The 12,836-nt window shown below is 42.8% G+C and overlaps 1 protein-coding gene across 1 annotated transcript in view; it reads right to left on the bottom strand.

The window, feature by feature from the left end:
- SCFD2 (sec1 family domain containing 2) overlaps window positions 1–12,836 on the bottom strand; it is a 398,635-nt gene that overhangs the window by 50,001 nt on the left and 335,798 nt on the right. The window lies entirely within an intron of this gene.

Below are 12,836 nucleotides of genomic sequence, written 5' to 3'. Positions count from 1 at the left end.
GTTGTTGAATGAAACAATTACTTGCTAAGCCTGTTATCTAAGGAATTGTGAGACACTTCTACTTTCTACTTTGTGTACTGCTGTATCATTTTGATTTTTAAAATAAGCATATGATTTAATTTTTAAATTAGCAGAACAATGAAGATTACCAATTCTGAAAACAATACACATCCTTTTCTTTTCCTTGGCTGCCTGAAGTACCACTTCCTTTGGCTGGCGGGGAGGAAGGCTGGCCCTGGGCAGTGGTGCAATAGTTCTGGCTACCTGGACTGACTTTCCCCAAGTGAATGTTACTGGGGCCACAGTTCCACCCACCTAAACCCACCCCCTTATACACCCCTCACCCTGCCATGCATGGCAGGAATCACATACTCAACTTCATTTTTCACCCTTGTCTCTCTGAAGGTTTCCTTATCTCTGAATGCAGTCAAGAGCAGAGTCTTCATTTCTACTGGGGAATAAAACCTGACAGAAAAGGACTGTCTCTGCCATGAAATAAATGTGGGGTCTGGTACATTCTTCTTCCTCGTGTACAGGTGAGCCGCAGCCCTGACTCACACCTCTGTCGATGTGCACCTTAGTGCGAAACCCTGTGAGACCTCCTTTTTCCCCTCAGCACTGTCAGGTCTGTCTGCTTTTGTGACTCCTGCCAGTACCCACTCAGCTCTCTCCCCAGACCCTGGTGAACACTGCGGCCTGGCATCCCACGCCAGGCTGGCCCCTCAGGCTCTGTTCTTCAAAGTCTGACTCTAGAAATTGACTCAAAACCACCCAGCTCCCTGCTTCCTTCAGCTCACAGACACTGTGCCCCCTAGATGCATGCTTCCTGAACTTCAGCTGGTTCTCTACCACCTTCCCTGCTGCCCCTTCAATGTACTGACTGTTCTGTTCTTCACTCAGTCTTTTCTTGTAAGTTAACTTAAAATCAACTATTTATTTATTAGTTCAGTGTAAGCTGATCTGATGTGCTAGTATTTACTTATTTCAACATGCGTCAGAAAACGCATAACTGAGAATAGGAAATGTTCATCAGCACCCTGCAGATCCCTCTGGCGGCTCCAGGGGCATGCTGGTGCCCTCAGAGTGCCCTGCAGGAGACTGTGTGCTCCTAGGCGTGCTATTCACGTTCCTCTTAGGCCACATCAGGAGCACGTGTCTTTTCATAGGAAGCCCATTCCTTACTCAGAGGCAGGGTGTTCTCCTCCTGCTCCCGACCCACCATGGCGCCTGCCTGTGCAGAGCACTGCATGGGAACATTTAGAGGTGGCCGATGGTAACGAGGTGGCCCCCAGGTGCTGATGATCCTGTGAACTAGGTGTGGTTATGCTTTACTTTTCAGATGACAGAACGGAAGCTAGAGTGGTTTGAGGAAGGCTTGTTTAGTGAATAAGCAACTCCTTTAAAAGGGAAAGAGCCTCATAGCCTCAGGAGCCTACAGACTTGGGTGCCTTCCTTGCAATATGGTTCTGCTTTCCCAGGTCTTCATGACCACCCAACCCCCGAACTTGGCCTTCACTCGGACCTTTGCTCCAGACTAGCCTCATTAAGGCAGTCACCTTGCTGTATACTGTGATCAGGCCTCTGCCTCCCCTTCCCACTTGCCCAGTGGGGTTCCAGCCAGTCCGGTCGTGCTCCCTAGCAGACCTCACAGTCTTTGCATGTTCTCTGCCCTCTACCTGTTCTGGCCTTTATCATATATTAGGTCTCAGCTTAAATGTGGTCTCCAAGAGGCCTTTTCTGATACCCCATCTAAAGCAGGTTGACTTTCATTTCTCTTAAAGTACTTTATCAACATTTATAAGTACGTATACATTTATTTCCTTTTTTGTATTTTTTCTGTCCCTTCCTCCTTCCTTCCTCCCTCCCCCCATCCTCTCTTCTTCCTCTCTTCCAGTCAGTAAATATTTAGAGTGCTAACTACTTGTCAGACACCGGAGATACAACTTCTGCTCTCATGGAGCCTACACTCCAGTGAGGGGGAAAAACAATATCTAAGTAAATATACAAGTAAACAAATCATAGTGTCATTAGAGATCAGTGCTCAGAAGAAAAATGGAGGTAGGAGCTATTTCCAACATGGTCAAGAACGGCTTCTTGTAGGAGGTGGAATTTTGGCAGAGACCTTCTAAAGCGAGTAGGCCAGCACTGTGGGTGCCTGAGAAAGAGCTTTCCAGTAACAGAAGCAGCAAATACAAAGGCCCTGAGGCAGGAGTGTACTTAGCAGGTTTTGGAGAAGAAGGAGACTAAGTGGCTGGAGCAGAGTAGCAAGAGGCAAAGGGAAGCAGAGGAACTCAGAGAAAGGAAAGGCCAAAGAGGCAGGCAGGGCCAGATCAGGTGCGGCCCAGTGTGGAGTCTGCGGCAGAAGGGGAAAGAGGAGAGAGCACACACCGAATGAAGAAGGTCGGAAAGGATGGTATGTACAGAAGCCCAGCTACCTTCCTTGTGCTGGTGAGTGGATTTTGGAAGAATGTGTGTGCCTGGGAGAGAAGCAGGCAGTCTGGAAGGGCCTGCTGACTTTAGGTAGAGAGAATACAGCTTTGAATTTCACATGTCCAAACATTTTCAATGTCTCCTCACCCCCTCCTGACAGTAAGACTACAAGGAAACTCAGGGGGTCAAAGGGGCACATTAAATAATATGATCGCCGTCCAAACTGCTGAAGAAGGAAGCTGGCACATTAGCACAGCTTTACCAGGACCAGCCTCTGCCGTGAGAGGCTCATGACTAATGCCAGAGTCGGCAGCTGAGGGTGCGAAGACGGGATGTCAGCAGGGCTCAAGATCGTCATTGCTGCCAGAATGTGCTGGAGTGTGAGTTGCCAAGCCACGGGGAAATGAAAGTCCTCAGTCACTGAGGCCAGGGGGCTGGTTCTGGCCTGAAAGTTCAAGGTTGGTCAAGGTAGCTTTAAGAGAAGGAAGTTCTCTGATCATTCCAAGGAAGGACTCAAGGCTTAGGCTGGCTTTTACATTTCATGAGGATAGAGCCCATTCACTGATTCTCTCAATAAATATTTACTGAGGGCCTGAAATGTGGCTCTGTTCTAAGGATGGGATACAACAGCAAACAAACCCAAAATTTCTGCCCACATCAAACTTACTTCATGCCAAAAAAATGATGGATAATGGTTAACATTCCCTGAGCACCTACTATGTGCCAAGTACTATTCTAAGTATTTTACATATATTAATTCATTTACTCCTTAGAACTGTCCTATGAGGTGCTGTCATTTTCCCCTGCTATATAGTTGCCATCAAGATCTTCGTGATTTTACTCATTTGCTCAGCAGTCTTCACTCTCGATCTAGGTCAAATTAACTTAAGATTTTGTTGTATTTTAAAGCCAACTCTTCTGACATATTGCTTGGGTGGTTATTGGTGTCCAAACACCCCAGTCACCCTCCATCCGGCATGTGGTGGGATCACACACTTTCCTGAGGGAGATGGGACCATGGGATTCACGTCAGGCAGTGAAACAAGCTTGGCGGTGACACATGCCGTTTCTGGGTGGAAGCTGTTACAAGCCAGCATGTGATTGCCCACTTCCTTGGCCTCCGGCCTCAGGGATCATGGAAGGCTGTATCAGTGGGTGGCCTCTGCTCTCTGGCAGAGCCCCCACAGACCTCAAGTGGACACAAAGCTCAGAGAAGGAACTAAGATTGTTCTTCTAAGCCACTGATCCTTTGGGATTGTTTCTTTTTAGCTCAAGTTGATACAAATAGCAACCCTCCAAATTTTGGGGGTAAAAGAGGAAAATGAACAAAGAATCCATATAGCCAACTAAAAGGGAAATGAAAAAAAATTGACCATTAATATATCTTAGATATTTATATGTTATCACACCTAATCCTCTTGGTAACACTAAAAGTCAGTATTACCTCCATTTTACAGGCATGGAAAGTGAATTTCAGAGAGGGTAGGGGACATAGCCAAAGTTATATGCCTAGGAAGTGACAGAGGTGAGTTTCAGTTTCAAGTCTGTCTGAATCTTGGGATTATGCTATGCATATACAACGACATTAGTCTACTGGCCACACAGGAACATGTGGTGCACCGGGCATTCAAGCAGTCACTCCCCAAACACGGAGAGCCTGTGTGCTTGCTGCGGGTCAGGCCCTGCGGTAGGATCCTCAGAGTAAATAAGATAGGTATGGCCTCTGCTCCTGGGGAGCTAGCTGGTGTGCAGTGTAGGCTACAGAGGAATAAAGTGGCAGTTTGACTCTGTAACAAGAGCTATTCGGTTCGGTGAGGGTGGGTGGGGCTCAGGAGTATACTTGAAATCATGGAAGGAAAAAAGAAAGGGAAAAGGCAACAGAAAAGGGAAAGCTAGGAAAGCAAATGAGAACTGATGGCCAAATAAAGAAGTGTTATTAACATAATTTGTGTCCTGCTCAGATTTGCACACATTTGGTAAGAACAAGTCATATGCGTCTCCCAGGTGCACACCATGGTGGCAGCACATGGCCAGGGAAGGTGACCTCGAAGCACCCGTGAGAGCCCGGAGGGGCAGCCCCACCCTGCTGGTACAGCAGCCCCAGTGCAGGTGGCTCAGGAATTGAATCCCAGGCAGGGAACGTGCCTTCCTGGGGTGGCCAGCACCCACCTCAGGAGGACTGAGGCCAATTTGCTCACTGGTCTTCCCTGCTCCTCTAAGGCTGTCCTATTTGCCAGACTTTGTGCAGTGCTGACACGCAGCAGTCACTCAGTCAGTGCGAATCGGTCACCTGACAGAATGAGCAGGAGCGGGGGAGGCAGGAAGGCCTTTAAGGAAACTTAAGAGGCCACTGAGCAGCAACAGGTCTGAGGCCCTTGACAACCGGTAGTGGACATGGCTCAGGCCTCTCCTCGTTATACTCAGCAGTGCACATCTGAATGCTGAGCTTCAGAGGTGATTCTTCCCACTTGGAAATTAAGAAATAAATGGTTCTCCTGGCTGGAAATGTGTCAGGGTGGTGGTAGACCCCAATCCAGGACCATGGGATCTAGGGAGAAAGACAAAGCCTACTTTGGAAGTTAACGTTATAGTCTCTGTTTTTGGGCAATTGAACAACCAAACTATGGAAGGAAGGGTGAAGGCACCAAGTAGGAGGCTAAAGATGACTTGGGAGGGCTCTTGGCCCCTGGAGATTATAACTGCAGCTAGAAAGAGGTATGCAGCTGAAATAATAGGAAACATGAAACTCTGCTCCTAGGAGTTTAAATTGCAGAAGGACCCCTTAGTGTCCCTAAGCCTTCTGAACTCTGAGGGCTCAGATGGGGTGATCTGTCCTAAGGCAATGGGCAAGAAGCTTCTTATTATAGGATAAAAGACTAAGGATGAAACGACAGAAGCTGATAGAAAATTCAGGAGGAAAGGGCGTTTCAAGAGGTGGAGGGAGCACATGGGGCTACAGGGGGTAGGAATGGGCACAGTCTTCTACAGAGGGGTAGTCTAGACCACCTTGGCAGAGAGTGCATTAGGAGAGGTGGAATCATGTGGCTGTTAGGAGCATGGGCTCCTGGGCCAGAGAGACTGGTGTGATTCCTGGTTCTACCGAGCTCTGGTAGTGTGCACCTGGACAAACTACGTAACTTCTCTGGGTTTCGTTAGTTAACCACGGGTGATGACAGCACTTTCTTCAGAGGGCTGTTGAGGGGAGAAAATGAGTGAATATTCTGAAAGGTCCTGCAACAATGCCTGATGCTCATGAAAGGTGGCAATGCTGATACTTTCTTCAGGTGATGTACTGTGAGCAGCACCTCAGGCTGAGCAGTATAGGAGGGCGAGGGGCTGCAGTCCGAGGAGAAAGCATTTCCCTCTGATGAGTACTACTACTCCAAATAGGTGGGCAAGTGGTTTGGCCTTCGAAATATTTTAGCTATCCTGAGCATTCTGCTATGAGAATATTCCCCATCAAAATGGGTTTGCCTATATAACATAGCTTCTAGATAGCTAAGGATGTGACCTAGATAAATCTACTGTGGAAGTGAAAAGACAAAGCAAAAAAAAAAGCATTAAACAGAAGGGCATTTGGCATTATTTGAATTTGTTATTACCCTGCTGCTACTAAAGAAATCATCTAAAATGGTAAAAAGTAATTAGAACAAAACCAAGGTGTAGGAGTAGTCCAATGATTCAAGATGGTGTGTCTTAAATAAGAAGGCAAGCTGCAGCCCCCTCCTTTTCTGGCAGTGATCCAGCGTATGCCTGAGGGATTGCGCTGAATTCTAAGCATTTTACATCAAAGAAACTGTGTTTCTTATTTTTAAAAAATCCCTGTTGAAGATAGGCACTGGACTTACCCATTATTTAAATCAAACCTGGCATAATAGAGATACCCAGAGCTCACACTGCAATGGCTGTCTTTGTATGATCCATTCAGATTCCTTGTTCTTTCCTAACCCTCCAGTGTGCCTAAAATAGAACCACAAGGAGGGCTGAATTCAGACACATGGTACCCCTTTATTTATAGCCTGCCAAGAACATTTTATTTACCAAATAATATAATGAAATGAGAGCCTAAACATAAAAGCTCCAGTGTGTCAAAATGCCATGGTGCAGACAACTATTCAGCAGATAAATCCTAGACTGTTGCCAAGGTTTAAATGCACTAAAAATATTCTCAATGGACTTCACTGAGTGATAGATAACACTTGTAATTTTAAGCACATTCTGTCTCTTTTAGCTATATCTGGATTAATTTAATTAAGTAGAAGACATCTCAATAGTGATTTTATGTCAATTGAGACCAAGCCAGAGAATTATTTTCTTTCTTTATTCATATAAATTACATTTTACTATTTACCACATTTTAAAAAAGATTTCCATGCTGCAACAATGTTATAGAATTCAAGACCGAGAAGGTCAGTGGTGGAGGAAGGACATGGGAAATGATATTGCTTTATAAAAACCATGTTTGGGAACTGTTAGGCCCCCTCTCATGGCCCAAATGTCTGGGAATTAAGAGTAGAACTTTGATAAGTAGGGTTAAGTCCTAAAGAAAGAGACCATCAAGCAAAAAAATGTAATATCAACCTGTGTTATTCAAGTCCTTCAAGTCTGTGCCAGAGAACCATGCAACACTCTAAAGAAATAGATACTATGATTCTTGTCTAAAATGAAATTTAATTGCCTGTATCTGTTGTTCAAATGACACATTTATCATCTAAACTTTGCTCTCAATGACATAATTGGCCAGGCTCTCTTTTCATGTGTCTTAACTGACCTCACAGATGAGCTATTTCAACTTTCTTATCTGGTTTTAAATACATTTCAGCTGATTAGCTAGGCACTGTTGCCTAATGCTTGAGCAGACACATTCCCCTGAGCAGAGCTACAGGTAAGTGAGGTGACCTCCAGGCCAATGGGTGGGCAGGGGAAGGTGTCCTGCTCATGGTCCTCCTTGCAGTTACTCAGTGTCTAGAGGCAATCAAACCTTGCGTCTACCCTAGCTGCACATACTTCTTGAGCACTTCCACCCTTCTGAATCCCATCCCCTCAAGGCCCTGTATACTCCTGTCAACTAGCTATTCTCGTAGAACAATCATAGACCATTTGAGCTGAAAGGGATAATGCAGGCCATCCTGTGCTCTCACGGTACAGACCAACTCCTTTTTGTTAGTGAGTGAAGGTCTCCTTGCAAAGGGTCAGCATTCCCTAAAAGGACTTGTTTTCCTAAAGAAATTTCTAGGCATTAGTTTTTACCAGAGTAGGAAGGATATTTCCAGAATCACCATCTCCTCACCTCTCATCATGTGATAGTCACCCCTTTCCCTAGCATCTAACATGAAGCTGGTTGCCATAGTAGCCACCTATTCTGTCTTCAGATTGGATCTGGAGGCAGCACTGACTTGAGGCTATACCAATGCATATTTATAGTGAATCTAAGCATGAGTATACCGGCAGATAAAGGGTTCCTCTGTGTGTGTGTGTGTGTGTGTGTGCACACATGCACGTGAGTGCGTGCATGTATGAATTTGTTAATATGACAATTCTTACAAGACATTAAATATTAAATCACATTAAATCAAAACACAGTTTTATTTCCTTCACCATTAATTGCCTAATTGTAAAGCTTGATAATATCAAGCATTGGTGGTAATGTACAGGGCTCGTGGAAATACAGATTAGTAAGGACATTTTGGAGGACAATATAGTGGCACCTCCTAAAATTATAAATATTGCAGGTCTTTGACTCAGTGACTCTATTTTTAAGACTCTACCCTAGAAATAATATTACTTGGGTACAAAGAACCATGTAGAAGGGTGGTCATTATGCATGAGACTGTAATTGAGAACAGATGGAGATAATTATTTAATATGTGCATCATGAATAATGATTAAACTAATAACATGGAATATTATCCAGCTATTAAAAACAGAACAAGGAAGATATATATGTACTGACCTGGAAAGAACACTAAGACATATTAGATGGAAAAAGCCAGTTGCAGGACAATATGTAGACTATGATACCATATGTACTTGAAAAAGCCCTGTAAACTTCCAGGTATACCTTTGTGCATACATTTGTATGTGAATACTTAGACAAGAGCTAGGAAGATTATATCCAAACTGATGACCAGGGCTACTTATGAAAGAAGAGTAGAATTAGAAGAGTGGGGGGGGGGGTCATCAAGAAGAACTTGTGCTTTCATTAAGTTTGCAAAGTAGAAAAAAAAAGAACTCGTGTTTTTATCTGTATTGTTTAAATTTTGTTCAGTGAGATTATATTCATATATTGCAAGTGTTATAAATTTTATTTCATTACATTTTACCTTTCTTTAGAGAACTAAAGGCCTCACCCAGAAAAATCTGGTTGCTTCCTTATTTCTATGGCCTGACCCCCCACTTAAGATTTTCTGCCCCCAAAACCTCTTCCCCCACAACACATACATCAGGAAAAATATCATCCTGGATCCTTGTCCTGGAAATAAATATGAGGATGTAACACTGACCTTTTCATTAATGTTTCCTTTTTCATCAATTCTTAGTGCTAACCCATGGGAAAATGAGTTGTTTTTCTGCTAAGGCCAAGGACAAAAAACTGAACTCCCAAAACACCACTACCAATAAATGAAACCAAGGGTACAGAACTCCTTATCAACAGAGAGTCACAGCTCCCACTAGAACATGGCATTCTCACAGGCTTCAGTAACAGCAGATTCCTGGGTATACTTTCCAAGAAATGTAAGACAACCCACGTTTCAAATGCAGATTCTTTTACTGAAGTTAAATTTAACTCTTTTTTTTCCTTCCACCTTTCATATCGAGAAACTTTCATGAGACTGTAATATTTTTTTCTCTTTTTCAAGAAGGAATAATGAGTTTAGGATATATGCATCAAACATTTTTTTTCGTTTTATTCTTCTCTTTTCCTTAAATTAACTGAATTTTAAAAGCATCCTTTTAAATCATTTTATAGATCTTACAGTTTAAGGAGAAAATAAAAGCTTGTGAATTTGGAATGATTAATTATAATGGAAAAATTAAAGAGGCTACTTGAGAGAGAAGATGCTTGCTTCAGGAGGAGAGAAAATTGTGTGGATGGCTAGTACAGAGCCTACTGGGAGCCGTACCTGGGCAGCTGCACTTTAGTGCCATATTTGGTTCTGATGGCCAGCCAGGTGTGTTTTCCTTCCTGGTGTAAAATGCACCTCCCAAAGTGGGCATTATTACCATGGATACCAGAGGTTTGTCTCAGGATTCCAAAAATAATCTCAAAATCTCATAGAAAATATTTTAAAATTTTCCATTAAAAAATATATTCCATTGAATATTCTCATTAGGATAGGGAATGTCATGTTTTAAAATTACAAAAGGCTAGGGTATTCCAACTCTAAAAAGGCTGGGAATATTTGCCTTCCTTACATCTCCTAGAAAACATGTTTGAAGGATAAACCTCAAATTCCTTATTACTTCTTAACAAAGAGAAAAGAGTATTTCTCATGATAATTGGAATTGCATATGATTTACCATGACAGTGACTATGATTAAAGTAATGAGCAATCGCTAGCTATAGTTTTTGTCTCCCCACTCAAAAATAATATTTACGTATCTGCAGTTTAACACAATATAGCTACTTATTTTATTTTCTTGAAAATCTTCAGAGTTAAAATAAATAGGCTCTCATCCTTTAAAAATCCTCATTTAATTGTATCAGAGCCTTCCAGAATAAAGGATTAGCATTATTACTCTTCAGAATTCAGAGATTGTTTTTCTTCAACTCTTAGGTATTTATGGTAGGAAAGTTGGGATGAAAAGGAAAAGTACTCATCAGAAGGGAAGGGTAATCATCTTTGGAGTGACATTGGCTGGGACATGACAAACTCAGCAGGCTTGAAGACACTGTTCTTGTTTCCCCAGTATTCTGCTGTGAATCTCTGTCTTGCTGGCAGAGTTTCCAGCCTGTGAAGCCTGCTCACCGCGCCCTGGTGTATGTCAGGAGTTTCATGCAGGCTGTCCTGGGAATCCAGCAATCAGAGCAGAGTTGGTCTTTGTGCTGTGACATGCTTTCTCCTCCCTAATTACATATATTTGATCACTCAGCTAGAAAAAAATCTTGGCAAATTGCACTACAATAATCATTTCCCATCGTGGCTCACCGTCAAGAAACGTATCTGCTGTAATGCATCCAAAGTTCAGTCAGGGATGGCCAGTTAGAAAGAGTTCTCCACTCACAGGGATATTGCCAGACAAAAACCAGGCGTCGTTTCATTATTCAGAGCGAGCTCTGGCCTTCATGCACCTGTGGCAGATCAAACTCAAATTCCCTTACAGAGTAAGACTGTAAAAATATCAATTTTCTCCAAATTAATCTACTAACTTAGTATATTTTCAATGAAAATCACAAAGGTATGTATGCATGTGTGTGTATGTGTGTGTGTATCTGAAATATAACAATTTGATTCTAAAAGTTCTATGAAAGAGCAAATGGTTAAGAGAACCAAGACAAATTCGAAGTGAACAAGGCTCATTACACAATATAGCAATTTAGACAGTATGATTTTGGCACAGGGGTAGACAGAGGAATGGAACAAAACAGAGAGCCCAGTACAGTTGCACACATGCAGGAAACTTGACATGCAACCAGGGTGATGCTGAAATTCAGAGGGAAAGGGTAAACTACTCAGCAAGTGGTGTTTGGACATAATCAGTATAAAATTTGATCACTGTATCATAAATTATATGAAAAAGAAATTTCAGGGCATTGAAAACCTAAATGTGAAAATCAAAATTTTTGAATTCTTAGAAAAATCCGAAGATACTATAAACAAAGTGAAAAGACAAGCCTTAAGCTACTATATGATATTTATAATAAATACATATACACACACATAAACACCCCCCCCACATATATATAAAACAAAGATGGAAAAATGAAGAAATCAGTAAGAAAATCAATAGGAAAAAGACAACCACATAGAAAAATAGGCAAAGAATCTGCCCATGCAAATCACAGAGGAAATCATGTGGACTGTGAGAAACATGCACACATATGCAACTTTATACATTATATGGGAAATGAGAGTGACACAGATTTAAAAGTCTGATACTACCCTGTGCCTCTGCCAGTGGGCACAGCCCAAGTCTCCTTACTGTGACCAGGCCCTTCAGGAATACAACAGAGGCTGGGGGCCTTCAGAGAGAGAGTGCAGTGTTGTAAAGAGAACCACTGAAAGGATACTAAGTGCCTGGGATACAGCAAGCGCCCCGTGGATGTGCCCTCTCTTCCCTCTCATAGCTACTAGAGCAGGGATCTTAATCAGCAGAGCCACTGCCCTCCTAGTCCATCACAAGGCCCATTGCCCCTGAAAGGCCCAACTGAGGCAACCACACCACTACAGAGGGAATGAAGGATTTTGAGTCAGAGAACCTGGACTTACTGAGGACCTTTGGACAGATTCTTCAACTCTGAGACTCCATTTCCTCTTCTGCGAAGAGAACTACTAATGAACTCAATGTGATCTTGAAGATGCCAATAAGCTAGTGAATGCAGCTTAAACTGTACAGAACCCCACAAAGGTAAGTGGTTGCTAACATCCTTCTGCTACTGGGGACATGCCAAGTCTCTTCACTGTGACCAGTGGTTCACACACAGAAATGTCATCATCCTTTCCAGCTCCTACTTGTATGTATTATGAAGTTATGACCCTGAGGATGTTGATGCCGCAAAAGCAACCAGTAAGAGAAAATGCCGGATCCTTTCTTTTCCTGCCAGTGTATAACCTTCATGGGGGTGGACAGGGTGCATTTAAAATAATGGGCGGGTTGATTCTTTCTGTGTGTCTATTTCCAGAGTTGTAACATATATTCTTTCTCCAGCATTCTGCCTTCTATTTTCTTCTCTCTATACAGGCACTTTTAATACCAATCTATTAAAAGCAGATACCTTAAGATATGGTTACAAAAGCCTCTCTTGCATCACCAGGCTGAGTTAAAATTCTGAGCATAGAGGCTTCTGGAGGAGAAACACAGGACAGGTAGCCAGGAGACTGGACTTTGGTAGATGGTGTCAAGCCAACAACTCTCTGTGGGGCCTGAGGCAAAGCCACCTGACCTCTTTGGGGCTCCATGTTCTCATTCTGAGTTCTTAGAGGACACTAAAATACCCCTACAACATGAATTTACTATAAACACATGTTTGCTCTTTATATTTAATACTTATATTTACACATTTATATTTCAACAGTGGGATCTTTTCCAATATGTATATTATAAAACTCTGGTTCAGGGCTCAGCCAAGGAGCCCCGGGACTGCACAGGGCTGCTCCTTAAGGGCGCACTGCCTTTATCTCCAACAACCATCTGTGGTTTCAGCTGTTACTGAAAGCAGCCACTTGCCCTTTGATGTTTGAGGC

The sequence above is a fragment of the Manis javanica genome, chromosome 5, assembly GCF_040802235.1.
Source record: "Manis javanica isolate MJ-LG chromosome 5, MJ_LKY, whole genome shotgun sequence".
Lineage (NCBI taxonomy): Eukaryota > Metazoa > Chordata > Mammalia > Pholidota > Manidae > Manis > Manis javanica.
Note: the sequence above shows the minus strand (reverse complement) of the source record. Positions and strands in the feature narration are given on the sequence as shown.